Source organism: Jaculus jaculus, chromosome 2, assembly GCF_020740685.1.
Source record: "Jaculus jaculus isolate mJacJac1 chromosome 2, mJacJac1.mat.Y.cur, whole genome shotgun sequence".
NCBI classification, from domain to species: domain Eukaryota; kingdom Metazoa; phylum Chordata; class Mammalia; order Rodentia; family Dipodidae; genus Jaculus; species Jaculus jaculus.
The window spans coordinates 12,022,109-12,049,521 of record NC_059103.1 but is presented as its reverse complement, the minus strand read 5'-3'; the positions used below and the strand labels follow the sequence as shown (position 1 = coordinate 12,049,521).

At 49.2% G+C, this 27,413-nt stretch overlaps 1 protein-coding gene across 1 annotated transcript in view; it reads left to right on the top strand.

Annotated features, from left to right (window-relative positions):
- Srrm3 (serine/arginine repetitive matrix 3) overlaps positions 1-27,413 on the top strand; it is a 95,456-nt gene that overhangs the window by 4,105 nt on the left and 63,938 nt on the right. The gene's annotated exons all lie outside the window — the stretch shown is intronic.

Below are 27,413 nucleotides of genomic sequence, written 5' to 3'. Positions count from 1 at the left end.
CTGTGGCCATCATGTGTGGACACCTATGTTTCCCTGCTCCTGGGTCATTGAGGACAGGATAGTGACACTTCCATCCCTGCCCCAGTCCTATTGGTCCTGTGTCATCTGCAATGGGGCTCAGCTCTCAGCGGGCCTGGGTGAATGAACAAGGACCAGTCTGACTCCTTCAATCGGGATTAGTCCCCACCCGTGGCCACAAAGACCTTGGCTCTAGGAGACCCTCAGGGACATCCTCCTGCAGTTTGAAGCTCCCAGCCTGCCAGTCTGCGGCGATGCTTCTCCGGCTGGCAGCCTCCCGCCACCCTCACCCTGGCCTCCTGCCCACTGCAGAGACTGCTGTGCCAGGTGGAGCTGGCAGACAGGGCCAGGCTCCCTCAGCATCCTGTTGGGGCTTCTGGTGGCTCCAAGGAGGCTGCGCAAGGCAACTTGACCCCCGGGGCCCAGGTAGCTTTTTTGGCTTTGGTTGTAGGGCCTGCTCCTATCATCTCCCAGAATTCCCCAGGACAGAGACAAGAAAAGCAAGCCAGGTGTGGAATTCTTGTTTGTTTGTTCTTAAAACTTTTAAAAATATTATTTATTTATTTGAGATAGAGGGAGAGAAAGAGACAGAGAGAATGGGTTAAATCCCAGTCCCTCTCCCCACCGGAAAGGGAGGTCCCAAACCTGTCTGGACTACATGAGTTCCAATCCAGCCTTGGCTACAGAGCAGGAGAGTGGGGGTGGGAGGAAGACTTGGTAATACAAAGACCAACCAAAATCCCACCCTCCGTAGGACTGTTGGCACATGCCTATATCATCAGGTATTAAGGAGGCTGAGGCAGAAGGATTGTACTTTTGAGGCTAACTTGAGCTAAACAGTGAGTTCAAGGTCAGCCTGAACAACTTAGTAAGATCCTAAATAAAAGAGGGACTGAGGGCTGGAGGGATGGCTTAGTGGTTAAGACATTTGTCTGCAAAGCCAAAGGATCCAGGTTTGATTCCCCAGGACCCACATTAGCCAGATGCACAAGGGGACGCATGCATCTGGAGTTCGTCTGCAGTGGCTAGAGACCCTGGCGCACTCATTCTCTCACTCTCTCTCTTTCTCTGTCAAGTAAATAAATAAATAATAAAGGAAATATTTAAAAAGGGACTGGGTACAGATCAGTAGTAGAGCTCTTGCCTAGAATCCCCCAGTGAGGGGCCGGGGGCGTGGCTCAGTGGTAGAGCTCCTGCCTAGAATTCCCCAGTGAGGGGCTGGGGGCGTGGCTCGGTGGTAGAGAACATGCAAGACCCTGGGTTGCATCTCCAGCCACACAAAACAAAGAATCCCACCACATACAGATAAGATAGGGCTGGAAAGATTGCTCAGTGGTTAAGGCGGTTGCCTGTCAAACCTTAGGAGCCAGATTTGATTCCCCAGGACCCACATAAGCCAGATGCACAAAGGGATGCATGCATCTGGAGTTCATTTGCAATGGTTAGAGGTCCTGGCATACCCATTCTCTCCCTCCCTCACTCTCAAATAAATAAATAATAATTTTTTTAAAAGGTAAGCACTATAAATATAACAGACATTTTCTTTTTTTTTTTTTGGTTTTCCGAGGTAGGGTCTCACTGTATCCCAGGCTGACCTGAAATTCACTCTGTAGTCTCAGGGTGGCCTCGAACTCACAGCAATCCTCCTACCTCTGCCTCCCGAGTGCTGGGATTAAAGGCGTGCGCCACCACGCCCAGCGTGCTAGACATTTTCTTGAAGTCTTTTTCCTATATGTTCATAGACAGAGCTAAATAACTGAGAATGTGCCATTGGAAGAAATCTATCCAATTTCTTACTCTAGTATGAGTAACGCCCTCTTTTGTTGTTGTTGTTGGTTTTTCGAGGTAGGCAAGGTCTCTCTCCAGCCCAGGCTGACCTGGAACTCACTACGTAGTCTCAGCGTGGCCTTGAACTCACAGCGATCCTCCTACCTCTGCCCCCTGAGTGCTGGGATTAAAGGTGTGTGCCACCACGCCTGGCTGAGTGTCCTCTTTTAAAATAACCTTTAATGAGGATAATGCTTTTCTAGTGCTGGCACTCAGACCCCAGCATGGCCATATAGAGTGGACATGGACAGAGCTGACCTCCAGGGAGCCAAAGAGAACAGAGGAGAGAGCCTTACCTGAGACCCGCCCTTCTTGGGGGGGGGTCACCTCTTTTGGGTCTGGGGACTGTGGCTGTCCCTTGGAGAAAAGGACTGTGGGCCTCTGATAGGTTAGCCAGAACATGAGGCGAGCCTGCTTTCTTAGTACCTTCTGCCAGGGCCTGGGGACAGGAGTGGCTAACATGAGGGGAGTGACTAAAGCCCCTGGCAGGGCACAGTAGGAAGAGGACACACATTTTCCCTGGGGAGATCATGGATCCATCACAACCTTAGAGGAGAGAGCTCAGTGCTAGAATCAGGTGATCCCAATCTTGGCTCTGATTTCAGCTGAGCCCAACCTCCACATCCAGGTCTGTCTCCTGTCCTATAAAATGGGTCTCACAGTACCCGCTGCTTGAATTCTTTTTATTTTTAAGATTCTCATGGTGGTGCATGCCTATAATCCTAGGGGAGGTGGCTTGATTATACAGTGCTTGGCTAACATGCTCAAAGCCCTGGTTCAATTCCTACTTGCTCCCCTCAAAAAGGGAAGAAAGGGGGCTGGAGAGATACCTTAGCAATTAAGGCGCTTGCCTGCAAAGCCAAAGGACCCAGGTTCAATTCCCCAGGACCCACATAAGCCAGATGCATAAGGGGGTGTGCGCACATCTGGAGTTCATTTGCAGTAGCTGAAGGCCCCGGCTTTCTCTCTCTCTCTCTCTTTCTCTCTCTGCCTATTTCTCTATCTCTTTCTCTCAAATAAACATGCAAATTAATTTTTTTTTAAAAAAAAAGGGAATAAAGGGGCTGGAGAGATGGCTTAATGCTTAAGATGCTTGTCTGTGAAGCCTAAGGATCTAGGTTCGATTCCCCAGTACCCACGTAAGCCAGATACACAAGGTGGTGCATGTGTCTGGAGTTCATTGGCAGTGGCTGGAGCTCCTGGGGACCCATTCTCTTCCCCTATCTGCCTCTTTCTCTCTCTCTCTCAAAGAAGGAAGATTAGTCTTGGTTCTTAGGAGGCTGAGAGAAGAGGATTTCTGGGAGTTTGAAGCCAGCCTGGGCTACATAACGAGTTATAGGCCAGCCTTGGCTCTTGGGAGAGGGAAGAGATAGAGAGATTTAACAGGACTCGCATAACAATAAATTAATACAGTACATTCCTGACAGAATGGTCATTGTTTGGGTGGGTGATGCCATACGGTCTGTATTCAGTGAGTGTCTCCTGGCTCCTGGGCACAGTAGGAGTCTGAAGGCCATAGAAGGTAGTTCAGCCTTGAGGAGTTTCCCAGAGCAAGTGGAAAAGGCAGGCAGTTGTGTGAAACCCACCCCTACACCCTCCACCAGTCACAACCCACTGAGGTTCAGCTAGAAATGAGCCAGCCGTGGTGACTGTGGGCAGCTGGAGGAGGCTCTGGGGAAAGAAGACATCTCCTGTGGGCCTGGAAGAATCACATGACTGTGCTAGAGGAGAGGCGCTCATGGTAATGACCACAAAGGCATGAGAGGTCCTGAGTGAGCCAGATATGGCGGCTCACATCCATCACCCCAGCACTCGAAAGGCTGGGGCAGGAGGATTTTGACTGCAAGGGCATAGGGAGAGCCTGTCAAAGGCAAAAGAGAGATGGGACTGTAGCTTAAAAGTAGAGCTCCATCCCCAGTAGCTCCAAAAGGAGGGGGGAGGACAGAGTCTGGGGAGATATCTAAGTCAGTAAAGTACTCGCCTCACAAACATGAAGACCTGAAAACTAAAGTAAGGGCTGGAGAGATGGCTTAGTGGTTGAGGCACTAACCTGTGAAGCCTAAGGACCCATATTTGACTCCCCAGATCCCACGTAAGCCAGACACACAATGGTGAGGGAAGCACAAAGTCTCACATGCCCACTAGGTAGCGCAAGTGTCTGGAGTGCAATATCAGTGGCTGAGGCCCTAGTGGGCCAATTCTCTCTCACTCGCTCTCTCCTCTCTCTCAAAAAAAAAAAACTAAACTAAACTAAACTAAAAATACCACCCCACCAAAAAAAACAAAACAAAACAAACAAATAAAAAACCTCTGGGGCTGGAGAGATGGCTTAGCGGTTAAGCTCTTGCCTGTGAAGCCTACGGACCCCGGTTCGAGGCTCGATTCCCCAGGACCCACGTTAGCCAGATGCACAAGGGGTGCACGCATCTGGAGTTCGTTTGCAGTGGCTGGAAGCCCTGGCGTGGCCATTCTCTCTCTCTCTCTCTCTCTCTCTCCTCCTCCTCCTCCTCCTCCTCCTCCTCCTCCTCCTCTCTGTCACTCTCAAATAAATAAAAAAAAAATTAAAAAAAAAAAAAAACCTCTGGACATGGTGGCACACGCCTTTAATCCCAGCACTCAGGAGACAGAGGTAGAAGAATCACTGTGAGTTCGAGGCCACCCTGAGACTCCATAGTGAATGCCAGGTCAGCCTGGGCTAGAGTGAGACCCTACCTCGAAAAACAAAAACCATCAAACTAAACAACAAAACATGAGGACCTGAAGAAAAGGTTAAGGGACACCAAGGACAGAGGCCTAAGGAGAAGCTGATGCCCATGAAGTCAAGAGGTGGCATCCCAGGTGAGTAGAGGCAGGTCCTGGCCCCTGAGAGACCTGACACACACTGGAATCTTCTGGGAAAAAGAGAAAGAAAGACCCATGGTGAGAGTCAGGAGCAAGATTACAGACCCATCCCCTGCTGATGGGACGGCCCTTAACATTAGACACGGACATCTGGTCAGCATAGTGGCCTTCGGGACCATCAGGGTACACCCCCAGCAGGGCACCAGTGAGTGTTCTGGGAGGAATGGAAGCTGGAACACTCGGGCAGCCTAACCTTGGACCCCTGGCCAGTCCTGTCCTCAACTCCCTGCTTCATGGTCCTTGTGACCAACCCATTATTCTCTCCCAAACACCTCTCTACCTACTATACATATATTTTCTAATTCTTTTTATTAATAACTTCCGTGATTATAAAAAATATCCCATGGTAATACTATATATATATTTTTTTTGGGGGGGGGTTGGTTTTAGTTTTGTGAGACAGGGTCTCATGTAGCCTAGATTGACCTCAAATTCACTACATAGCCAAGGCTGGCCTTGAACTCTTTTAATTTTTATTTTCTGAGCCTAACAGACTGGTCCTTTTTGTTGTTGTTTTTTGTTTTTTCAAGGTAGGGTCTCCTGTCTCACTCTAGCTCAGGCTGACCTGGAATTCACTGTGTAGTCTCAGGGTGGCCTCGAACTCATGGTGATCCTCTTACTTCTGCCTCCCAAGTGCTGAGATTAAAGGTGTGCACCACCACGCCTGGCCAGACTGGTCTTTTTTTTTAATTTTTATTTATTTATTTTATTTTTTGGTTTATTTTTATTTATTTGAGAGTGACAGCAAGAGGCAGATAAATAGAGAGACAAAGAATGGGCGCGCCAGGGTTTCTAGCCACTGCAAATGAACTTCAGACGCGTGCGCCCCCTTGTGCATCTGGCTGATGTGGGTCCTGGAGAACCGAGCCTTGAACCGGGGTCTTTAGGCTTCACAGGCAAGCGCTTAACCACTAAACCATCTCTCCAGTCCCAGACTGATCTTTTTTATCACACACACACACACACACACACACACACACACACACGGAGAGAGAGAGAGAGATAATTGGCATGCCAGGGACTCCAACCACTATGATCAAACTTCAGACACGTGTACCACCTGTGTGTATGTGCGACCTTATGCATCTGGCTTATGTGGGACCTGGAGAGTTTGAACATGAGTCCTTGGGCATCGCAGGCAAACACCTTAACTGCTAAACCATCTCTCCAGCCCTGGCCTTGAGCTTTTGATCCTCCTGCCTCCACCTCCCAAGTGCTGGGATTACAGGTGTGCGCCACTATGCTTGATTCATTGCTCCTTCTGAACTCTTCTTTTGCTCCCTGGACAGCAGAAAGCAGATAAACTCATTCCTACCTTCATTCTGTCATTCATTAAACATTTGCCAAGCGCCTTTCTTCACTTAAACGGTTCATTTTCAGGGGCTCCGTTGGTGAAGTGCTTGCTATAAAAGCACAAGGACCCAAGTTTTTTAAATTTTTATTTATTTTTTTATTTTTTGTTCATTTTTATTTATTTGAGAGTGACTGAAAGATTCCAAGTTCAAATCCCCAACACCCAAAAAGCCAGATGTGGTGGTGCACCTGTAATGTCAACACTAGAGAGCCGGAGGCGGGATGTCTGGGGCTCACTGGCTCGTCAGTCTAACAAAATCAATGACCTCTAGGTTCAGTGAGACTCTAGCCTCTAAAGCGGAGAGTGACAGAGGAAGATATTCCACATTGGTCTCTGTTATTGTCACCCCACAGCTCCGGGCTAGATACTAGATAAAAGAAGCCTTGGGACCACTGGCACCACAGCCCTTCCCCCCACAATCCCCCACCCCGCTTCAGGACAGCAAGGAGTAATTTTGGTTAAGTGGGAATATTTCTGGATTCTCTAGATGGAAGCATCTGAGGCAGGGGGCAGGGAAGGGGTGCCTAACGGGGGGACTTTGGAGCTAGCCTCACAAGGGACCTCACAGCTGAGTGCAGATCTTCCATAGGGGAGGACGTTTCTAGAAGAGAGGGCAGACGGAGCAGAGATGGAGAAATAAAAAGGGGAGCCCTTGGCACCAGCAGCAGAATGTGGATGGAGAGTCCGGGCCTGGGCAAGGGAGCCAGGGGCTCAGCTGGTGGTGAGGGAAGGTGTCATTAGCACCAAGTGAGAAGGAGAGGCTCTGCCTTTCTCCCATTGGCAGCGTAGAAAATACAGAACATTCCTGTTTGAGGAAGGTCAACGTCAGAAGGGCAAACCTAATTTGGACAGATGGAGAGGGTGTGCGTGCGCGCGCTGTGGTATCTTTTCAAGACGTGGGTCACGAGGCCTGGGGCCATCCTGGGACACCTAGAATCCACTACAGCATAATGTAAAGGTGCAGAGTACCTGCCTCCGCATTTCTGGAAGAGCCTGCGATAAGCAGATTCCTAGGATTCACCCCAGATGATGAGTTCAGAATCTAAATGTGGGGCCTGGGCGGGGGGGGGGGGGGGGGAGTCTTCGTTTAAACACTCAGATGGCCCAGACAGAGAAGGGGTTGGGGTTGTAGCCCAGTGGGAGTGGTCACCTAGCATGTTCAAAGCCTTGGAGCCCAGCACTGTGTGTGTGTGTGTGTGTGTGTGTGTGTGTGTGTCTGTCTGTCTGTCTGTCTGCATAATTAATATATGATAAAAACTTTAAGAAAAAAATTTATTTCTTTTTTAAATAATTGTTTATTTTTATTTCTTTATTTGAGAGTGACAAACAGAGAGAGAGAGAGAGAGAGACAGAGGCAGATAGAGAATGGGCACGCCAGGGCCTCCAGCCACTGCAAATGATGTGTGTGCCCCCTTGTGCATCTGGCCCACGTGGGACCTGGTGAATTGAGCCTCGAATCGGGGCCCTTAGGCTCCACAGGCAAACACTTAACTGCTAAGCCATCTCTCCAACCCCTAACTATTTCATTTCTGAGAGTCTGAGAGAGAGAGCATAGGCACACCAAGGCCTCCAGCCACTACACATGAACTCCAGACACATGCACCACCTTGTACATCTGCTTTATTTGGGTTCTGAGGAATCAAACCTGAGTCCTTTGGCTTAACAACTAAGCCATCTCTTCAACCTTAAATGAGGGGCTTGGGGGTCGTGGCTTAGTGGTAGAGCACTTGCCTAGCACGTATCAGACCTCATTCCATTCACTACGTAGTCTCAGGCTGGCCTGGAACTCCCGGCACTCCTCCTACCTCTGCCTCCCAAGTGCTGGGATTAAAGGCGTGCGCCACCACTCCCAGTGTCTAGACTTGGGAACCTATGTCTTATTACCTTGTAGGTGTCGTTTCCTTTAAGGGAGATGCCCTTCTTTCTTCCCCACGTCCTTAAGCCTCAGGCTCGGCTCACACTTGCTCTGTGTCACACCTTGTATCAAGCTGCTTCCTGCATGGGATAGCTTCTTTCTTGGCCCTTCTAGTCTCTATTCTCATTCGTTCTCAAGTCTTCCATCTCATTTGGCATTTCCTGTGTGCTTGGCTCTGCCATGCGTGTTCACGAATCGTTCAGGTCCTCATGGCATGGATGAAGTGGAGCCCAAAGTTGAAGGAAACTGAGGCACAATGTTTCCTACACCGCCACCCCCAACTGCTCATAAGATGTACGACCATGGGGACAGGAAAGAACTGTGATGTTTGGTGGTGTCCCCAGACTTGCTGCTCTTTTTTGTTGTTGTTGCTGCTGCTGTTGTTTGTTTTTATTCCAGAAAGGGTCTCGCTCTAACTCTGGCTGACCTGGAATTCACTATGTAGCCTCAGGGTGGCCTCGAACCCACAATGATCCTCCTACCTCTGCCTCCCAAGTGCTGGGATTAAAAGCATGTGCCACCACGCCTGACTTGCTGCTCTTTGAGAGGAGAGACCTGTGCTATCTGCTGCCATAGAGCTCCAGTGTAAGCAGAGCCTGCCATATACAAGATGCTCTGTCTCCTGGCCTCTAGGATGGGCTGAGAGATGATCATTTCCTTGCCAGGACTGCTCTCCAGAAGTCCATGGCTTTCATAGAAGTGCTTAGTCCACGGAGGAAGCCCCAGCAGAGGCCTGGGAGCTCTTTTGGGATCTCAGCTCTCTGGCATCAGTCTCCCCAAGGGAAGCAGTTTTCCTTCTTCTAGGGGCTAACTGAAGGACAGGAGCATTGTAGGCAGGAGCCCTACCACTGAGCCACACCCCAGCCCCTCACTGGGGGATTCTAGGCAGGAGCCCTACCACTGAACCACACCCCAGCCCCTCACTGGGGGATTCTAGGCAGGAGCTCTACCACTGAGCCACGCCCCCAGCCCCTCACTGGGGGATTCTAGGCAGGAGCTCTGCCACTGAGCCACGCCCCCAGCCCCTCACTGGGGGATTCTAGGCAGGAGCTCTACCACTGAGCCACACCCCTAGCCCCTCACTGGGGGATTCTAGGCAGGAGCCCTACCACTGAGCCACGCCCCCGGCCCCTCACTGGGGGATTCTAGGCAGGAGCCCTACCACTGAGCCACGCCCCCGGCCCCTCGCTGGGGGATTCTAGGCAGGAGCCCTACCACTGAGCCTACCTCAGCCTTCTATTTGCGTTCTATTTGGGGACAACATCTGTACTAAGTTGCTCAAGCTGGTCTTGAACTTACTGTATAGCCCAGGCAGGCCTTGAATTTTCAATCTTCCTGCCCCAGCATTCCAAGCTTCTGGAATGGCAGGCCTGGCCTCTGGACCCTGCATCCATCACCTTTTCAGCCCTGGCTAGGGGTTAGAAAGGGTTTGTGGCCGGGGTTGGATGGATTCCTTGATGAAGAATCTATGCTGGTGTTGGAGCTGGTTGGACACTTGAAAAGGCATGAGTAGCCGGGTGATACCACGAGGCTCACCCCTTCCCAGAGGACCAATGACCTCCCCTAGGCCCTCGGCCACCATTCCTGCCTCCCACCAGCCATCCCTTGGGGAGCTGTGGGTTATTGTCAATTAAGTGCTTAATTAACTATTTAGGCTAATCAGATTAATTGACATTAATTGGATACCATTTGTCAAGGACCCTGGAAAGCTGTGCCTCTCAGAGTTCAAGTGTGTAACTGGCTCTGGATAAAGGACTCGGGAGAAAACCTGTAGAGCTGGGGGCAAACAGGCAGGGACAGGACCAGAGGCCCCTGAATGCTGCCCCAGGACTGAATATTCACAGCTGAGTCCGTGAACTCCTCATCCCCTCTTCTCCCTCAGTTGCATAAAGCAAGGTTTGATGGTTGGACTTGCTGGGCACATCTGTATTTCTAGCAATGAGGAGACTGAGTCAGGAAGATCACTTTTTTTTTTTTTTTTTAAGGTAGGGTCTTGCCCTAGCCCAAGCTGACCTGGAATTCACTGTGTAGTCTCAGGGTGGCCTCGAACTCACTGCAATCCTCCTACCTCTGCCTCCCAAGTGCTGGGATTAAAGGCACGTACCACCACGCCCAGCCAAGATCACAATTTTGAGGCCAGTGTGTGGGCTAAAGAGCAAGATTCTGTTACAAAAAAAAAAGATTTGAAAGGAAACAAGAAAAAGAATGAGAAACCTTCCTTGAACCCCCAAAGACCTCCAATGGGGAGAAACCTTAACATTCTAAATATGCCATGATATAAGTAGGTCACCTTTATAACAACTATTGGTGCACAGCCTCACATTCAGTCAAAAAAAAAGAAAAAAGAGAGGAAAAGATGAGCAGTATAGAGCTGGTAAAATATTCAAAATATTAAGCTGTGATAAATGATCAGATTTGCATTATTTAGTCAATTCCAGTCCCTCAAACCCACAGTACATTTTAATGCCTGTTTTGAAACACAACTTACAGTTTTTTTTTTTTTAAATTATAGCACTTGAAACAACAACAGAAAAAAAAAATCTACTATCAAAAGCATCCTACATTTAGGAAGGGGGGGGATGTCAACCCACTCACAAATGTGTATGTGAGTTGGTCTTCAGCAACATCTTCCCAAGATCAAATGGCTCCCACGTCAACTCCAAATCCATTGCTGCTGGGCTGCAGGGGCGTGTGTGTGTGTGTGTGTGTGTGTGTGTGTGTTAGAGAGAGCGAGAGGGCGGGGGAGAGAGATATTTTGCTTTTGGTTTATTGAGACAGGGTCTCAGCATGTATGCAGCCCAGGATGACTTGGAACCCTCCCTCCTCCACCTCCCAAATTCTGAGACGACAGGCTGGTACCACCACCACCTCTCTTGAGCCTTCCGCCTTATCTTGACTCTTCTATGAACCCTCTCTAAGGGTCCCTTACCCTCTCTTGGGCCTCAGTTTCCTCTTGGGTAAGTCCTCAGCTTGACTCTTTCTAAGAAGTTATTTACATGAAGCGCAGGAATTGTGGATTTCGAGTATACTGGAAATGCACACAAAGATGACATGAGAAAAAGGGATCCATTTTACTGAGAGAAGCTCCCAATATAGGGGTCGTACTTTCCCAGCAGGAGGACGGGCTCACAGGTTGATGAGAGAGGTCTTTAGTGTGGAAAGAAAAGACTCAGAGAAAGAACGTGGCCTCTCTCTCTCTCTCCCTCTCCCTCTCTCCTCCTTTTACTGCCCGATCCTGCAGCCCCTGGGGGAGGAAGGACCAGGAGAAACTGGAGGCTGTTGCCTAGCAACCAGAGGCGCATCTGGATCGATGGGAAAGGCAGGCAGTGTGCTTCAGCCCCCAGCCCAGCCCTGCTCTCTCTGGCTCTGTCTTTGATCTCACTCAGCCCAGCAGGAACCTGGGGGAGATGCCCAGGGCAGCCAGCCTGATTAGAGCTGAGTCAATAGAGGGAATTTTCCATAATGAGGTTGTGTGGGCAGAGGAGGCAGGCATCTGCCCCTGGCTTCTCCCCGCAACCTCCCTAGTGGGAAAGTGCTGTCTCCATCCAACACCCACCCTTCCTGTGGACGGCTCCTACGTGATCACACCACCAAGTTTTATTTTCTTGTTGCACGTGTGGTATGGGTGCGAGCATGGATACGTGTTCATGCATGTGTTTGCAAATGTGTGTGTGTGGAGCGTGTGTGCGTGTGGAAGACCGAGATTGACGTCCAGTGTCTTTCTCAATCATTGTCTTTATTTACGGAGGCAGGAGCATTTATAAGAACACAGAGCTCACCAATTCAGTTAGTCTAGTTATCCAGCTTACTGTAGGGATCTCTTTTCTGTACCTCTAGGGCACTGGAATTACAGGTGCAGGCCACCATGCCAGCCTGCATTATTTATTTATTTATTTTTGTGGTAGGGTCACTTTTAAATTTTTTTTTTGTTTGTTTGTTTTCATTTTGTTGCTTTTTGAGGTAGGTTCTCACTCTAGCTCAGGCTGACCTGGAATTCACTGGGTAGTCTCAGGGTGGCCTCGAACTCATATGGCGATCTTCCTACCTCTGCCTCCCGAGTGCTGGGATTAAAGGTGTGCACCACCATGCCTGGCATTTTTAAAAACATATTTTATTTATGTATTTATTTTAGAGGAAGGGTGAGAGAGAGAATGGGCCTGCCAGGGCCTCCCGTCCGAGCAAACGAACTCCAGATGCATGCGCCATCTTGTGCATCTGGTTTATGTGGGTCCTGGAGAATTGAACTGGGATCCTTTGGCTTTGCAGGCAGACGCCTTAACCTCCAAGCTCTTTCTCCAGCCACATTTTAAATTTTTATTTATTTATTTGTATTTTTTTGAGGTAGGTCTCACTCTAGCCCAGGCTGACCTGGAATTCACTATGGAGTCTCCTTCTACCTCTGCCTCCTGAGTTCTGGGATTAAAAGTGTGCGCCACCATGCCCAGCTTAAATTAAAAAATATATATATTCTATTTAGGGCTAGAAAGATGGCTTAGTGGTTAAGGTGCTTGCCGGAAAAGCCAAGGGAGCAGGTTCGATTCTCCGGAATTCACATAAAGTTAGATGTGCAAGGTGGTGCATACATCTGTGGAGTTTGTTTGCAGGGGCTAGAGGCTTTGGTGCATCCCATTCTCTCGTGCTCTCTTTCTCTTTATCTGCCTCTTTCTCCCTCTCTACAATAAAGAAATATTTTAAAAATAAAATATTTTTAAAACATTTTATATATTTATTTATTGAGAGACAGAAAGAGAGAGGCAGATAGAGAGAATGGGCATGCCAGGGCCTCTAAGCACCACAAGTGAACTCGAGACGCATGCGCCACCTTGTGCATCTGGCTTACGTGGGTCCTGGGCAATCGAACCAGGGTCCTTAGGCTTCACTGGCAAGCGCCTTAGCCACTAAGCAATCTCTCCAGACCCCAGCCTGCACTGATTAGGTGCATTTATGTAGGTCCAGTTTGCTCCTGATTTTGATGCTGCTCCATCTTGGACTGCCAGGGACACGAACATCAGCCCTAGGTGGGCCCCTGACATCGTTCAAAGATAAGGGAAACTGGGGCCCCAGTGGTGACAGGCTCGTGCCACCACAGATAGCGTCTTGCTTCTCTCTTGCCTTCCTCAGCTCTGCTCCCAGCTATGACGCGGCGTAGTCCCCCCGGGTGCAGGTGGGGATCGGGGAAGATACGGGAAGCAGGGACGATCCCATGGGCTCCTCTGATTCCACAGCGGGAGACCAGCACAGGTGGATCCTCTGGGACATGACCCAACACCAGCTCCAGGCAACTCATCCCATCAGTGACAGCTCAGCCATGAGACAGTACTTTCTCCAACGATGCCAAAGCTGCTTTTTGGGGGGAGGACACCCACCAGATTACTCCTACATCTCCCTACTTGCAACAGCAGCCATGGGGAAACTCCCAGCAGGAAGGTGGCGGTCTCTCTGAAGGCCACTTGAAGAGGGGGCAGGCTGGGAGCTCAGGGGAGATCCTTCTTTACCACTGGAGTACAGGGAAAGAGCCACTGAAGTTTCACTTCTTATTTGACCTTGTTACCAGAGTTGTTCAGAATCACAGCCTGGGTCCCGGCACCCTGGGCTAAGGCACCCATCCTCAGTAGGCCAATTAGAGAAACAAGTAATAGGGCTGGAGAGATGGCTTAAGCGGTTAAGGCGCTTGTCTGTGAAGCCTAAGGACCCCGGTTCTATTCCCCAGGACCCGCGTAAGTCAGATGCACAAGGGGGCGCATGCGTCTGGAGTTCGTTTGCAGTGGCTGGAGGCCCTGGCACGCCCGTTCTCTCTCTCTCTATCTGCCTCTTCCTCTTCCCCTCCCCCTCCCTCTCTCTTTCTCTCTCTCTCAAATAAATATAATACTAAATAAATAAAAAATAGAATACCTTGCTTCTGCCAGCATGTGTGCAACACTTTTCTGGGTCTATAGTTCCTTTTATTCAGTTGAACTGGTTTATATGGTTTTTAAAAGCCAGTATTGCCAATTCCAGTACTTAGGAAGGTGAAGTCTGGAAGCTCAGGAATTCAAAGACATCCTTAGTTACATAGTGAGTTCAAGGCCAGCCTGGAATCCACAAGACCCTGTCCTCCAGTATTTTCCCCTTCTCCCACCCCACAAAAAGGGAAAAGAAAAAGAACTTGGGAGGCAGAGGTAGGAGGATCGCCATGAGTTCGAGGCCATCCTGAGACTACATAGTGAATTCCAGGTCAGCCTGAGACAGAGTGAGACCCTACCTCGAAAAAAAAAAAAAAAAAAGAACCTTTAGTTGGCCAGGGAGAGAAATGGTAGAACAAAAGATCCAAGACTGGAAGTGAGTGGGTGTCCACAGAGGCATGGTGCAGGTGACACTGGCTCAGTCCCACAGAGTGACTGGAGGAAGAAGGACGGTTCCAGGCACAAGGGACAACCGAGCCTGTGTGCTCCGGGATGGTGCCCAGTGCAGCACCACAGACAGTCCAGCCTGGGGCCTGATAGGTTGCCCAAAGCTACATGCCAGCGAAACAGTCTGGGCTTTCTCCTGGGGTCAAACTCGCTTTCCCAACTACGTGGCCTGGGTCTCCTTCTCACCCCTACCCCAAAGCATAGACAGAGTGCAGTGAAGGGGACAGGCTGAATCGAGGACCTGACTGGACAGGGGAAGGAGCCGGGTATGGCGGCTCAGGCCTTTAACCCCAGCACTCAGGAGGCAGAAGTGGGAGGATCGCCGCTGCCGTGAGTTCAAGGCCACCCTGAGACTGCCTGGGCTAGAGCGAGACCCTACCTCGAAAAGCCAAAATAAAATGAAATAAGAGTCAGTGGATAGGAGAGGGAGCCCACTCTCGAGACACAATGCTGAGGTGCCAGCATCCAGGGGACAGCTTGTCTGCCCCTCCCCCAGGCTTCCTTCTCCCCCCCCCCCCCCCGAGCTCCTGCCAAGGCCTTCCTCTGGCTCCAACAGGGGCTGGGAAGTTCCAGCCAGTAAATAATTGAAAGGCAAGCTTTCAGGCCTTCTCCCTTCCCTGCAGCATCTTCTGAAGGGTTGGGTAACAAACAGCAGCACCAAAGCGTCCCCAGAGACTCCAAGGTGGCCAGAAGAGGCCGCTGTGACCCTCTCACCGCCGAGGCTGCCACCCATTTCGGCTTCTCTCTTGCTGTTCATTGTTGATTTCCTTTTTCCTCCTCCTCCTTCCCCTCTTTTTCCTCTCCCTTCTGTTCTCCTTCTTCTCCTTCTTCCTCTTCCTCTTCCTCTTCCTCTTCTTCTTCTCCTTCTTCTTCAGGTAAGATTCCACTCTAGCCCAAGCTGACCTGGAATTCACTATGTAGTCTCAAGGTGGCCTCGAACTCACAGTGATCCTCCTACCTCCGCCTGCAGAGTCCTGGCATTCATGACCTGCACCACCACACCAGGCCCGCCTGTTCTTTTTCCTCATCATTTCCCTCCTCCTCCTCCTTCTTCCTCTCTCTTCCTTCCCTTCTTCTTCTTTTTTTTTTCCTCTTCCTCCTCCAGCCTCAGCTACATAGTGAATGCAAGGTGAGACTGGGCTACAGAGGCCATAGAGACCCTGTCCACAAAGAAAAGAATTTAACTCCTGAGTGCTGAATTCTGTCCCCAGCACCCCATCAGACAGGCTTGGTGGTGCACGCCTGTAGCCCCAGCACTTGGCAGGTGGAGGCAGGAGGATCAGAGGTTCAAGATCAAGGCTGGAGAGATGGCTTAGTGGTTAAGGCATTTGCCTGCAAAGGATTTGATTCCCCAGGACACACGTAAGCCAGATGCACAAGGTAGTGAATGTGTCTGGAGTTTGCTTACAGTGGCTGGAGGCCCTGGCACACCCCATTCCCTCTCTCTCTCTCTCTCTCTCTGTCTGCCTCTTTCCCTCTCTTGCTCTGTCAAATAAATCAATTTAAAAAATTAAAACAAAAATTTAAAAAGAAGTTCAAGATCATTCTCAGCTATACAATGAGTTTGAAGCCAAGCTGGGCTATATGAAAACCTGTCCCCCAAAAAGGAGGAGGGGCTGGGAGGATACAAGTGTAAGGATCTGAGTTCAGATCCTCAACACTCACATAAATGCCAGTGAGTATGGTGACCCTCCTATAATTCCAGAGCTCAGGAGGTGGAGACAAGCAGTAGCCCAGGCAAGCTAGCTAACTAGACCAGCTGAACCATTAAGCTCTGGGTTCAAGTAAGAGACTCTGCCTCATTCGAAAGAGGAGGAGGGATTGAGGAAGATGGTAACTATGAGAGACTCCAATGAGGAGCCCATGGGGCATCTCCCCGTGCTGTGACCATCCCCCGCCACCCCTCTTCCCCCAGGCGGAGCACTGGGGTAGTCCCAGTTCACTGTGGCTACTGCTGCATGGCCATTGTTGGCCCATTCCCTGCTCATGGGTTGGAGCTCCGGCAGAGGGCAGGGAGGGGTTGGCAGGAGCATGCTTACAAAATTATGTTCCTGACATGTGTACAGTAGCTTAGCTCCAATGCCAGGGGAGGGGTGTAGTGGGAACCCATCTAGGTAGGTTCCTTGGTCATCATTGAAATGGCTTTTTCAAGGTTGATAGACTATCTTGACAAACATTATTGCACAGTTGTGGTGATTTTTTTCTCAATTTTTATTAACATCTTCCATGATTATAAAAAATATCCCGTGGTAATACCCTCCCTCCCCCTACTTTCCCCTTTGAAATTCCATTCTCCATCATATCCCCTCCCCCCCCAATCAGTCTCTCTTTTATTTTGATGTCATCATCTTTTCCTCCTCTTATGATGGTCTTGAGTAGGTACTGTCAGGCACTGTGAGGTCATGGAAAATCCAGGCCATTTTGTGTCTGGAGGAGCACGTTATAAGGAGTCCTACTCTTCCTTTGGCTCTTACATTCTTTCCGCCACCTCTTCCACATTAGACCCTGAGCCTTGGAAGGTGTGGTCGAGATATTTCTCAGTACTCCAGTCACTTCTTTCCAGCACCATGATACCTTTTGAGTCATCCCAAGGTCACTGCCATCTGAAAAGAGAAGATTCTCTACCCAAAGTGAGAGTAGCATTAATATAAGGGTATGAACATTAACAGAAGTGCTTACTGGGCAGTTTGATAAGCATAGTATATACATTTAGCCAGACATCAGCAGACGTTACACCCCTAGGGCTCATGACTACCCCTGTTTTAAGTTTTCAGTATCAGAGATGTATTCCCTCCCATGGAGTGGGCCTCCAGTCCAGTTAGAGGGCAGTTGGTTTCCACCATGACAGATGTGCCACTATTGCACCCGTTGGCTCATTTGGCCTGGCTGACCAGTGTGATTTTTTTTTTTTCCCCCCAAGGTAGGGTCTCACTCTAGCCCAGAATGACCTGGAATTCATTGTGTAGTCTCAGGGTGGCCTTGAACTCACAGCGATCCTCCTACCTCTGCCTCTCGAGTTCTGGAATTAAAAGTGTGTGCCACCATGCCCAGCTCCAGTTGTGTGTGTGTGTGTGTGTGTGTGTGTGTGTTTTCACCAGATCCATTTATTTTCACATGTAAGTAGCAGTTTTCATGTGTTCTTGTCAGTTCTGTCAGGTTCCTGAGAGTTACAAAGAGTATCTTATTCCCCTCTCCCTCTCTCTCTCTATTTTTGGTGGTGCTAGGGATTGAACCTAGGACTCTGTTGCATGCACTATACCAATAAGCTGTCTCCCCAGAGCCAAGAGTGGTGGTGCACACCTTTAATCCCATACCAGTGAGGCAGAGGTAGGAGGATCACCATGAGTTTCAGACTAATTCTAGGTCAGCCTGGGCCAGAGGGAGACCCTACTGAGAGAGTGAGGGTGGGAGGAGGGAGAGACTGACTCTCCCAATCTCTGGAACAGAGGCCCAAGGCATGGTGGCCGCTGTCCGTGGTGCTGATGGCTTGGGGCTCTGGTGGAAGGAGGGAAAAGGAGAGCTGCTTGCTGGAGCAGGCAGAAGGGCAGGAAAAGGTAGCCCAGGGCATCGCTTCTAAAAGCTGACTGGCTCCCCTCGGTTTGGACTCTAACTGCTTCTCCTGCCTCCACGTTCCTTCATCAAATACTCTACCAGCTTGAGCACTCTGTGGGTTTAGTCTCCTGTTCTATGGATGCCAAATCAGGTCTGTGAACTGAAGCTTTCTGGACACGTTTTTCCTGGTATCCAGGGATTCCTTGCTTCCATAGGGATCTCAAGACCAGCTTGAGATATATGAGACCCTGGAGTGAGGAAGGGTGGGGGGGGGGGGAGAATGAGTATGCCAGGGCCTCCAGCCACGGCAAACAAACTCCAAACATTTGTGCCCTCTTGTGCATCCGGCTTACATGGATCCTTGGGAATTGAACTGGGGTCCTTAAGCTTTGCAGGCAAATGCCTTAACCGCTAAGCCATTTCCCCAGCCCTAAGAGGCTGGTCTTTTTAAAAAAGGGAGAGCTAGCTAGGCATGGTGGCACATGCCTTTAATCCCAGCACTCAGAAGGCCGAGGTAGGAGGATTGCTGTGAGCTCAAGACTACCCTGACAGTCCGTAGTAAATTCCAGGTCAGCTTGGGGCTAGAGTGAAGCCCTACCTTAAAAAAACAAAAATAAAAAAGAGAAAGCTGGGCCTGGAGAGATGTCTTAGCAGTTAAGGTGCTTGCCTGTGAAGCCTAAGGACCTAGGTTCTACTCCCCAGTACCCACATAAGCCAGATGCACAGGTGGCACATGCGTCTGGAGTTTGCAGAGACTAGAGGCCCTAGTACACCCATTCTCTCCCTCCTTCCCTCCCTCTCTCTCTCTTTCACTCAATGTGTGAGCCTCTTTCTCTCAAAAAAATAAATAAAATACAAAAAAGGGAGTGCTGGAGAGATGGTTCAGTGGTTAAAGGTGCTGACTTGCAAAGCCTGATGACCTTGGTTCAATTCCCCAGTAACCACGTAAAGCCAAACGGCATAAAGTGGTACATGTGTCTGGAGTTCGTTTTTAGTACAGGAGGCCCTGGTGAGCTCATGCATTCTCTCCCTCTCTCTCCAGGTGAGTCTGGGCTACAATGAGACTCTGTCTCTTAAAACAAAAACTAATTAAGTAAAAACAAAGAGAGCTGAGGAGATGGCTTAGTGGTTAAGGCACTTGCCTGCAGGACACAGATTCAATTCCCTACTACCCATGTAAGCCAGATGCACAAGGTGGCACATACACCTGGAGTTCATTTGAAGTGCTAAAGGCCCTGGCATGCCCAGTCTCTATCTACCTCTTTCCCTCTCTCGCTCTCTCTCTCATAAATAAATAAATAATGTACATTTCTTTTTTGCAAGAGAGTGAACAGAGATAGAGAATTGGTGCCCCAGGGCCTCAGCCACTGATATGGAACTCCAGATGCCTAGTGGGCATGTGTGACCTTGAGCTTGCCTGACCTTTGTGCATCTGGCTAACATGGGATCTGAAGAGTTGAACATGGATCATTAAGCTTTACAGGCAAGCACCTTAACCACTAAGCCATTTCTCCAGCCCTAAAATATATTTTTAAAAAACAAAGGAAAAACAGGGACTGGAGAGATAGCTCAGTGGTGAAAGGCATTTGCTTGCAAAGCCTGATGGTTAGGGTTCAATTCAACCAGTACCCACATAAAGTCAGATGCACAAAGTGGCACATGTGTCTGGAGTTCATTTGCATTGGCAAAAGACTCTAGTGTGCCCATTCTCTCTATCTCTTTCTACTTGCAAATAAATAAAGTATTTTTTTAAAAAGGAAAAAAGAGAGACCCAGGGAACCATAGCAATCTGCCTCATAGAGATTTTGACCTGCCGTGCACGCAGCTTGATCGACATATAAAATATAGGACACCCAATTAAATTTGAACTTCAGAGAAACGATGGATAATTTTTTAGAAGCCTGTCCCAAATATGAAATTCATGAAATTCAAATTTAATTTAAATTTGTATCATCCTGTAGTTTTACTTGCCAAATCAAGCCACCTCTAACAATGCTGTCCTTAGCAGAAGTTTCAACCAGGTGTGACCTAAAAATCCTCTATAGTCCTTCCAATGTGTGAAAATAGAATTTTGACCACTTGTGTTTTCTTAGACTCTCTCCTTTTCCAGGCATCTTTTTTTTTTTTTTTTTTTTGAGGTAGGGTCTTAACTTACTTCCCAGGCTGACCTGGAATTCACTATGTAGTCTCAGGGTGGTCTCAAACTCATGGGGATCCTCCTACCTCTGCCTCCCCAGTGCTGGGATTAAAGGTATGCGCCACCACACCCAGCTGGACATCATATTTTTGTTGGCACAGCAGAAGATAGCATGGACTTCTGGCAGCCTCATCATAATATTGACTTAAATTGAGCATGTGATCATTGAAAAAAAATCCCCCCATGCTTCCTGAACACACTACTTCTAAGCACTGTCTACCTCATTCCAATTTTAGAAAGTTAGTTTGGAACTCAAATTCAGCCTGTGCTATTTCTCACAATCCTCTTCCACCCTCATAAATTCATTCCATTTTTTCCATCTGCTGTCCCTCTTGATCCTGTCTATATTTATGATTCCTCACAGATTGTGTCCTCAGTGAATCTGATCTTCAGGCTGTTAATGTCCTTTCTATCTAGTCAATAGCGAACATGTTGGGACATTGTGGTCCTCCACTAAATACCTATGCCGAAAATAACATCGAAGGGACTTGTTTGCAAGCCTGCTGGCCCCAGAGTTCAGTGCCTCAGCACCTACATAAAGCTGTACACAAAATTGCACATGTAATTCCAACACTTGGGAGCCAGACATAGGAGGAGCAGGAGTTCAAGGTCATCCTCAGCTACACAGCAAGCTAGAGGCTAGGCTGGGCTATATGAGACCTATCTGAAACAGGAAGGTGGCCAGGCATGGTGGAGCACTCCTTTAAGCCCAGCACTAGGGAGGCAGAGGTAGGAGGATCACCATGAGTTTGAGGCCACCCTGAGAATACATAGTGAATTCCATATCAGCCTGGGCTAAAGTGAAACCCTACCTTGAAAAACCAAAATAAATAAATGAAATAAGGGGGGACGGTGGTTGGAGAGGTGGCAGTGATGAAAGACAGCATTTATCTGGGAAGCCTAAGGACTCAGGTTCAAGTCCCCATTGTTAATGTAATCCAGATGCACAAGGTGGCACATGGGTCTGGAGTTTGTTTTCAGGGGCTGGAGGCCCTGGTGTGCCTGTGTTCTCTCTCTTTCTCAAATAAATGAATTTGTTTTTGAGGTAGGGTCTCGCTCTAGTCCAGGCTGATCTGGAATTCACTATGTAGTCTCAGGGTGGCTTCGGATTCACAGGGATCCTCCTACCTCTGCCTCCCAAGTGCTGGGATGAAAGGCTATATGTGTGTGTGTGTGTGTGTATGTATGTATGTATGTATGTGTATGTATATGTGTGTATGTATATATACACATACATACATACACACACATATATAAATATATATATATATATATGTCAAACCAGGACATGAGAGATGGCTTAGCGATTGAGGTGCTTGCCTGTGAAGCCTAAGGACCTATGTTTGACTCTGCAGGTCCCACGTAAGCCAGATGCACAAGGTGATGCAGGTGTGCAAAGTTGCACATGAGCACAAGTTGGTGCACGCGTCTGGAGTTCAATTACAGTGGCTGGAAGCCTTGGTGTGTCATTTCTCTCTCTCTCTGTCTCTCTCTCTCTCTCTTCCTCACTCTCTCACATAAAAAATAAAGGCCAGTCTGTTGGGCTTGCCTAAAAAACAAAAAGTCAAACCAGGCATGGTAGCCCACACCTGTAATCCTACTACTTGGGAAGTTGAAACTGAGGCAGAAGGATCCCTGTAAGTTCAAGGCCAGCCTGGGCTACACAGAGAGAACCAGGCCAGTTAGAACTACAGAGTGAGACTTTATCTCAACATCCTACATTGCAAAAAAAGAGAGGTTGTGAAAATGGGCTCCAAGGGATAAAGCCTCAAGTCTCTCCTCATGTCGTCCAAGCAGCCCTTGAGTTGCAGGTACTAGATCTGTTCACAGGAGTTCAAATAAAGTAAAGGTCCACAGATGGCATGGTGATGCACACCTTTAATTCCAGCACTTGAGAGGGCAGAGGTAGGAGGATCGCCGTGAGTTCGAGGCCACCCTGAGACTACATAGTGAACTCCAAGTCAGCCTGGGCTAGAGTGAGACCCTACCTTGAAAAACAAAACAAAAAAAAAGGCTCATAGTTGAGAATGGGATTCTGAAGCAAACAAGTTAACTTCAGCATCCCATTGTTATATCAGAGGTGTGGCGCCCCTCAACTACCGAAGGAAGAAAACCTTCCCAAAAAGCGGGGCCTTTGAACTGGGGACTGAAGGAAGGGTAGAAGACCCATGTACAGAAGAGAGGAGAAGAGAAATTCTAGACAAGCTGAGCTGCCTGGGAGAAGATAAAGGGGAGCAAGAGCTTGTGATGGGAATGGTGCCCAAGGGTAGGGATGGGCTGGAGGCTGGCTCAGGATGAGGTATGGGAAAAGAAGTTTCTGCTTGGGGTCATGGCTCAGTGGTAGAGCTCCTGCCTAGAATCCCCCAGTGAGGGGCTGGGGTCATGGCTCAGTGGTAGAGCTCCTGCCTAGAATCCCCCAGTGAGGGGCTGGGGGTGTGGCTCAGTGGTAGAGCTCCTGCCTAGAATCCCCCAGTTAGGGGCTGGGGGCGTGGCTCAGTGGTACAGCTCCTGCCTAGAATCCCCCAGTGAGGGGCTGGGGGCGTGGCTCAGTGGTAGAGCTCCTGCCTAGAATCCCCCAGTTAGGGGCTGGGGGCGTGGCTCAGTGGTACAGCTCCTGCCTAGAATCCCCCAGTGAGGGGCTGGGGGCGTGGCTCAGTGGTAGAGTTCCTGCCTAGACTCCCCAGTGAGGGGCTGGGGTCATGGCTCAGTGGTAGAGCTCCTGCCTAGAATCCCCCAGTGAGGGGCTGGGGGTGTGGCTCAGTGGTAGAGCTCCTGCCTAGAATCCCCAGTGAGGGGCTGGGGTCATGGCTCAGTGGTAGAGCTCCTGCCTAGAATCCCCCAGTGAGGGGCTGGGGTCATAGCTCAGTGGTAGAGCTCCTGCCTAGAATCCCCCAGTGAGGGGTTGGTGTGTGGCTCAGTGGTAAAGCTCCTGCCTAGAATCCCCCAGTGAGGGGCTGGGGGCGTGGTTCAGTGGTAGAGCTCCTGCCTAGAATCCCCCAGTGAGGGGCTGGGGGCGTGGCTCAGTGGTAGAGCTCCTGCCTAGAACCCCCCAGGGAGGGGCTGGGGGCGTGGCTCAGTGGTAGAGCTCCTGCCTAGAATCCCCCAGTGAGGGGCTGGGGGCGTGGCTCAGGGGTAGAGCTCCTGCCTAGAATCCCCCAGTGATGTGCTGGGGTGTGGCCCAGTGGTAGAGCTCCTGCCTAGAATCCCCCAGTGAGGGGCTGGGGGCGTGGCTCAGTGGTAGAGCTCCTGCCTAGAATCCCCCAGTGAGGGACTGGGGGCGTGGCTCAGTGGTAGAGCTCCTGCCTAGAATCCCCAGTGAGGGGCTGGGGGCTTGGCTCAGTGGTAGAGTGCATCTGTAGAACTGTGAGGCCCTAGGTTCAGTCTCCAGCACCCCCCAAAGAACATATAAAGAAAAAGAAAAGAGCAAGGGAGAGGTTTGACTACAGCAGAAGGCAGACAGAAAGCAAACTGATGTTGCCATGTGTTGGTGTATGCCACCTCCTTTGAAAATTGTCTTCTCTGTTCCACTCCTGCTCCTTGAGCTCCACTTGTATTAGGCACTTGACTGGCAGTAGAATCCAGCAGCCCGGAGGGGGGAGCCAGACTTTAAAAATATATATGTGTTATTTTTATGTATTTATTTATTTGACAGAGAAAGAGGGAGGGGGGACAAATGGGCCCGCCAGGGCCTCCAGCCACTGCAAATGAACTCCAGATGCATGCGCCCCCTTGCGTCTGGCTAATGTGGGTCCTGGAGAATAGAACCTGAGTCCTTTGGCTTTTCAGGCAAACGCCTTAACTGCTAAGATATACCTCCAGCCCCAGAGCCAGACTTTTAAACCCATGGTGACCAAAGCACAATCTGGGAAGGCAGTACCAGTTAGAGAGGGCTGAAGGCTCCAAGAAGGTGATGGTTTCTATGAACTACGACTTTGAGGTTAACTAAGAGGCAGATCATGACCGTCTTTTTTTATTTTAGGGAGAGAGAGAGAGGACAGAGAATTGGGACACCAGGGCCTCAGCCAGTGCAATCAAACTCCAGACGCTTGCACCACCTAGTGGGCATGTGCAACCTTGTATTTGCCTCACCTTTGTGCATCTGGATAAAGTGGGATTTGGAGAGTTGAACATGGGCCCCTAGGCTTCACAGGCCTTGACCACTCAGTCATCTTTCCAGCCCTTGGTTTGTTTTTTTGAGGTAGGGTCTTACTCTAGCTCAGGCTGATCTGGAATTCACTACATAGTCTCAGTTCATTTGCAGTGGCTAGAGGCCTTGGTATGCCCATTTTCTATCTGCCTTTCTTTCTCTCTCTCCAGGCCAGTCTTTTATTTTGTTTGTTTTTGTTTTTCAAGACAGTCTTACTCTAGCCAGGCTGGCCTGGAATTCACCATGTAGCCTTGGGGTGAACTCAAACTCATGGCAAACCTCCTTACATCTGCCTCCCAAGTGTTGGGAATAAAGGTGTGTGCCACCACACCTGGCCTCTGTCTCTCTCAAATAAATAAATAATTTTTTTTAATGAGTGGAGGGCTGGAGGGAAGGCTTAGCAGTTAAGGCACTTACTTGCAAAGCCAAAGAACTCAGGTTAGATTTTCCAGGACCCAGGTGAGCCAGGTGCACAAGGTGGCACATGCATCTGGAGTTTGTTTGCAGTGGCTGGAGGTCCTGACGTACCCATTCTCTCTCTCTCGCTCCTTCCTTCGCAAATAAATAAAAAAATATATTCAAAAAAAGTGGAAGACTGGAGAGATAGCTTAGCGGTTAAGGCACTTGCCTGCAAAGCCTAAAGACTCATGTTTGACCCTTCAGATCCCACATGAGCCAGACGTACAAGGTAACGCAAGCACACAAGGTCACACCTGCACACAAATTGGCTGGAGGCCCTGGCACACCAATTCTCTCTCTCTCTTCTCACTCTCTCACATAAAAAGTACATTAAAAAAAAAAAGAGCATGGGTTCGATTCCCCAGTACCCATGTAAAGCCAGATGCACAAAGTGGCACATTTGTCTGGAGTTCATTCTCAGTGACAGCGGGTCCTACCAGTCCATTCTCTCTCACACACTCCTCTCTTTCTCTTTTTTCCCCTTCTCGCCTTGCAAGTAATTTTAAAATAAAATTTTAAGGCCAGTCTGTTGGGTTTGCATCAAAACAATAAAAATAAAAATAACATAAAAGAGTGTAGTATCCTGACAGGGAACCCTGGTGCCTGGAACTCGGGGGAACTTATAAGCTCATCACCACAGTAAATGTCCTGTTTCCAGCCTCTCATGTCTGTCCTAGTTCTCTCTGTCTTCCAATTTCTGTGTTTCCATCATTTATTAAGGGCAGTTAAGGGAGAGTTTCTGGGAGACCCCCCCCAATCCCTACCCACCTAACCCCTTCTCTTCCTCCCCTTCTCTCTATCCTTCCCATCCCACTCCCTAGGAATGAAGCCTCCCTGTTGCTAAGCAACCGACAGCGTCTTTGAGAAAAGGAATGGTAATAGCTCAGGAGGTGCGTCCCACTGTTAAGATAAGGTCCTGTGTGTGTACACACGTGTCTGCGTGGGTGCTCTACTTTGGGACCAACACAGAGCCAAATCTTCTTACCTCCAATCCAAATCGACTCCCACCCCACCCCTAGCCCATAAGAGGGCATGCCTGTCTGGAAAACTAGTTTTCAGTGTCATCATTGGCTACGTCTTTAGAAGGAACATTTGCAGGGCAAAGGAGGGGGACAGTCCTGTTGCACCTCACTTCTGAATGAGGCTCCCACCTGGAATGCTGGCTTTGGATAAAAGTTTGCCGGGTGCAGTGGGCTTTGAAAATTGCAACTGGACTGGGAAAGTAGTGGAACTTGGAGAGGGCTCCGTCTTGGCACGGTTGGTAAGACTGGAAGTTAGACATACCTGCAGTTAGTTGTCCCACTGAACAAAGCCCGGATAAGGGTCCTGAGATGTGTGACTGTTTTAAACCGAGCCTTTGGGGTGGGGCTACAGCTCAGGGACAGGGTACTTGTGCAGTCTGCAGGACGCTCTGGGTTCCATCCCCAGCCCTGCAAACAAGCCAACAAACAAAAGGCTGGAGCTGTAACTCAGTGGTCAAATCCGACCTGACATTCCTGAGGCCACGGGTTCAAGCTCAGCATTAGAAAATGAAAATGTGTGTGCATGTGCATGGAGGCGAGAGACTATCTCAGGCCTAGGTAACACCACCCATCCTTCCTTTATTTTTCCTCTTTCTTCCCTTCTCTCTCTCTCTCTCCTCTCTCTTTTTTTTGAGATAGGGCTTTTCACTGGCTGGGAGCTCGTGAGTTAGTCTGGACTGGCTAGTCAGTGAGCCCCAGCGATTACAAGCACATGCCACTGTACCTGGCATTTTTACATGGACCCTGGGCATTAAACTCAGATTCTTCATGTTTGTGCCGCATGCACTTTATCGACTGAGCCATCTGCCCAGCCCGTGGAGTTATTTATTTATTATTTATTTATGTGGGAGAGTGACAGAGGTGTAAGGGGGTGGGGGAGAGAATGGGCACGCCAGGGCCTCCAGCCACTGCAAACAAACTCCGGACCCGTGCACCACCTTGTGTGTCTGGCTTTATGTGGGTACCGGGGAATTAAATCCAGGTCCGTAGGTTCTTTAGGCAATCACCTTAACCACAGAGCCATCTCTCCAGCCCGAGATCCTCTTTAAAATATGTTTATTTATTTATTTTTAATTTTTAATTTTTTATTAACATTTTCCATGATTATAAAATATATCCCATGGTAATTCCCTCCCTCCCCACCCCCACACTTTCCCATTTGAAATTCCATTCTCCATCATATTACCTCCCCATATTTATTTATTTATTTGAGAGCGACAGGCAGAGAAAGGCAGATATAGAGAGAAAATGGGCGTGCCAGGGCCTCCATACACTGCAAACGAACTCCGGAAGCGTGCGCCCCCTTTTGCATCTGGCTAACGTGGATCCTGGGGAATAGAGCCTTGAACCAGGGTCCTTAGGCTTCACAGGCAAGTGCTTAGCCTCTAAGCCATCTCTCCAGCCCATCCAGATCCTTTTTTGTAAAAAAGGAAATTAGATCAGGCATGGTGGGGCACGCCTTTAATCCCAGCACTTGGGAGGCAGAGGTAAGAGGATCGCCATGAGTTCGAGGCCACTCTGAGACTACATAGTGAATAGTGAATTCCAGGTCAGCCTGGGCTACAGCGAGACCCTGCCTCGAAAACAAAACAAAATAACAACAACAAAGAAAGGAAATTGGGGCTGTGGATA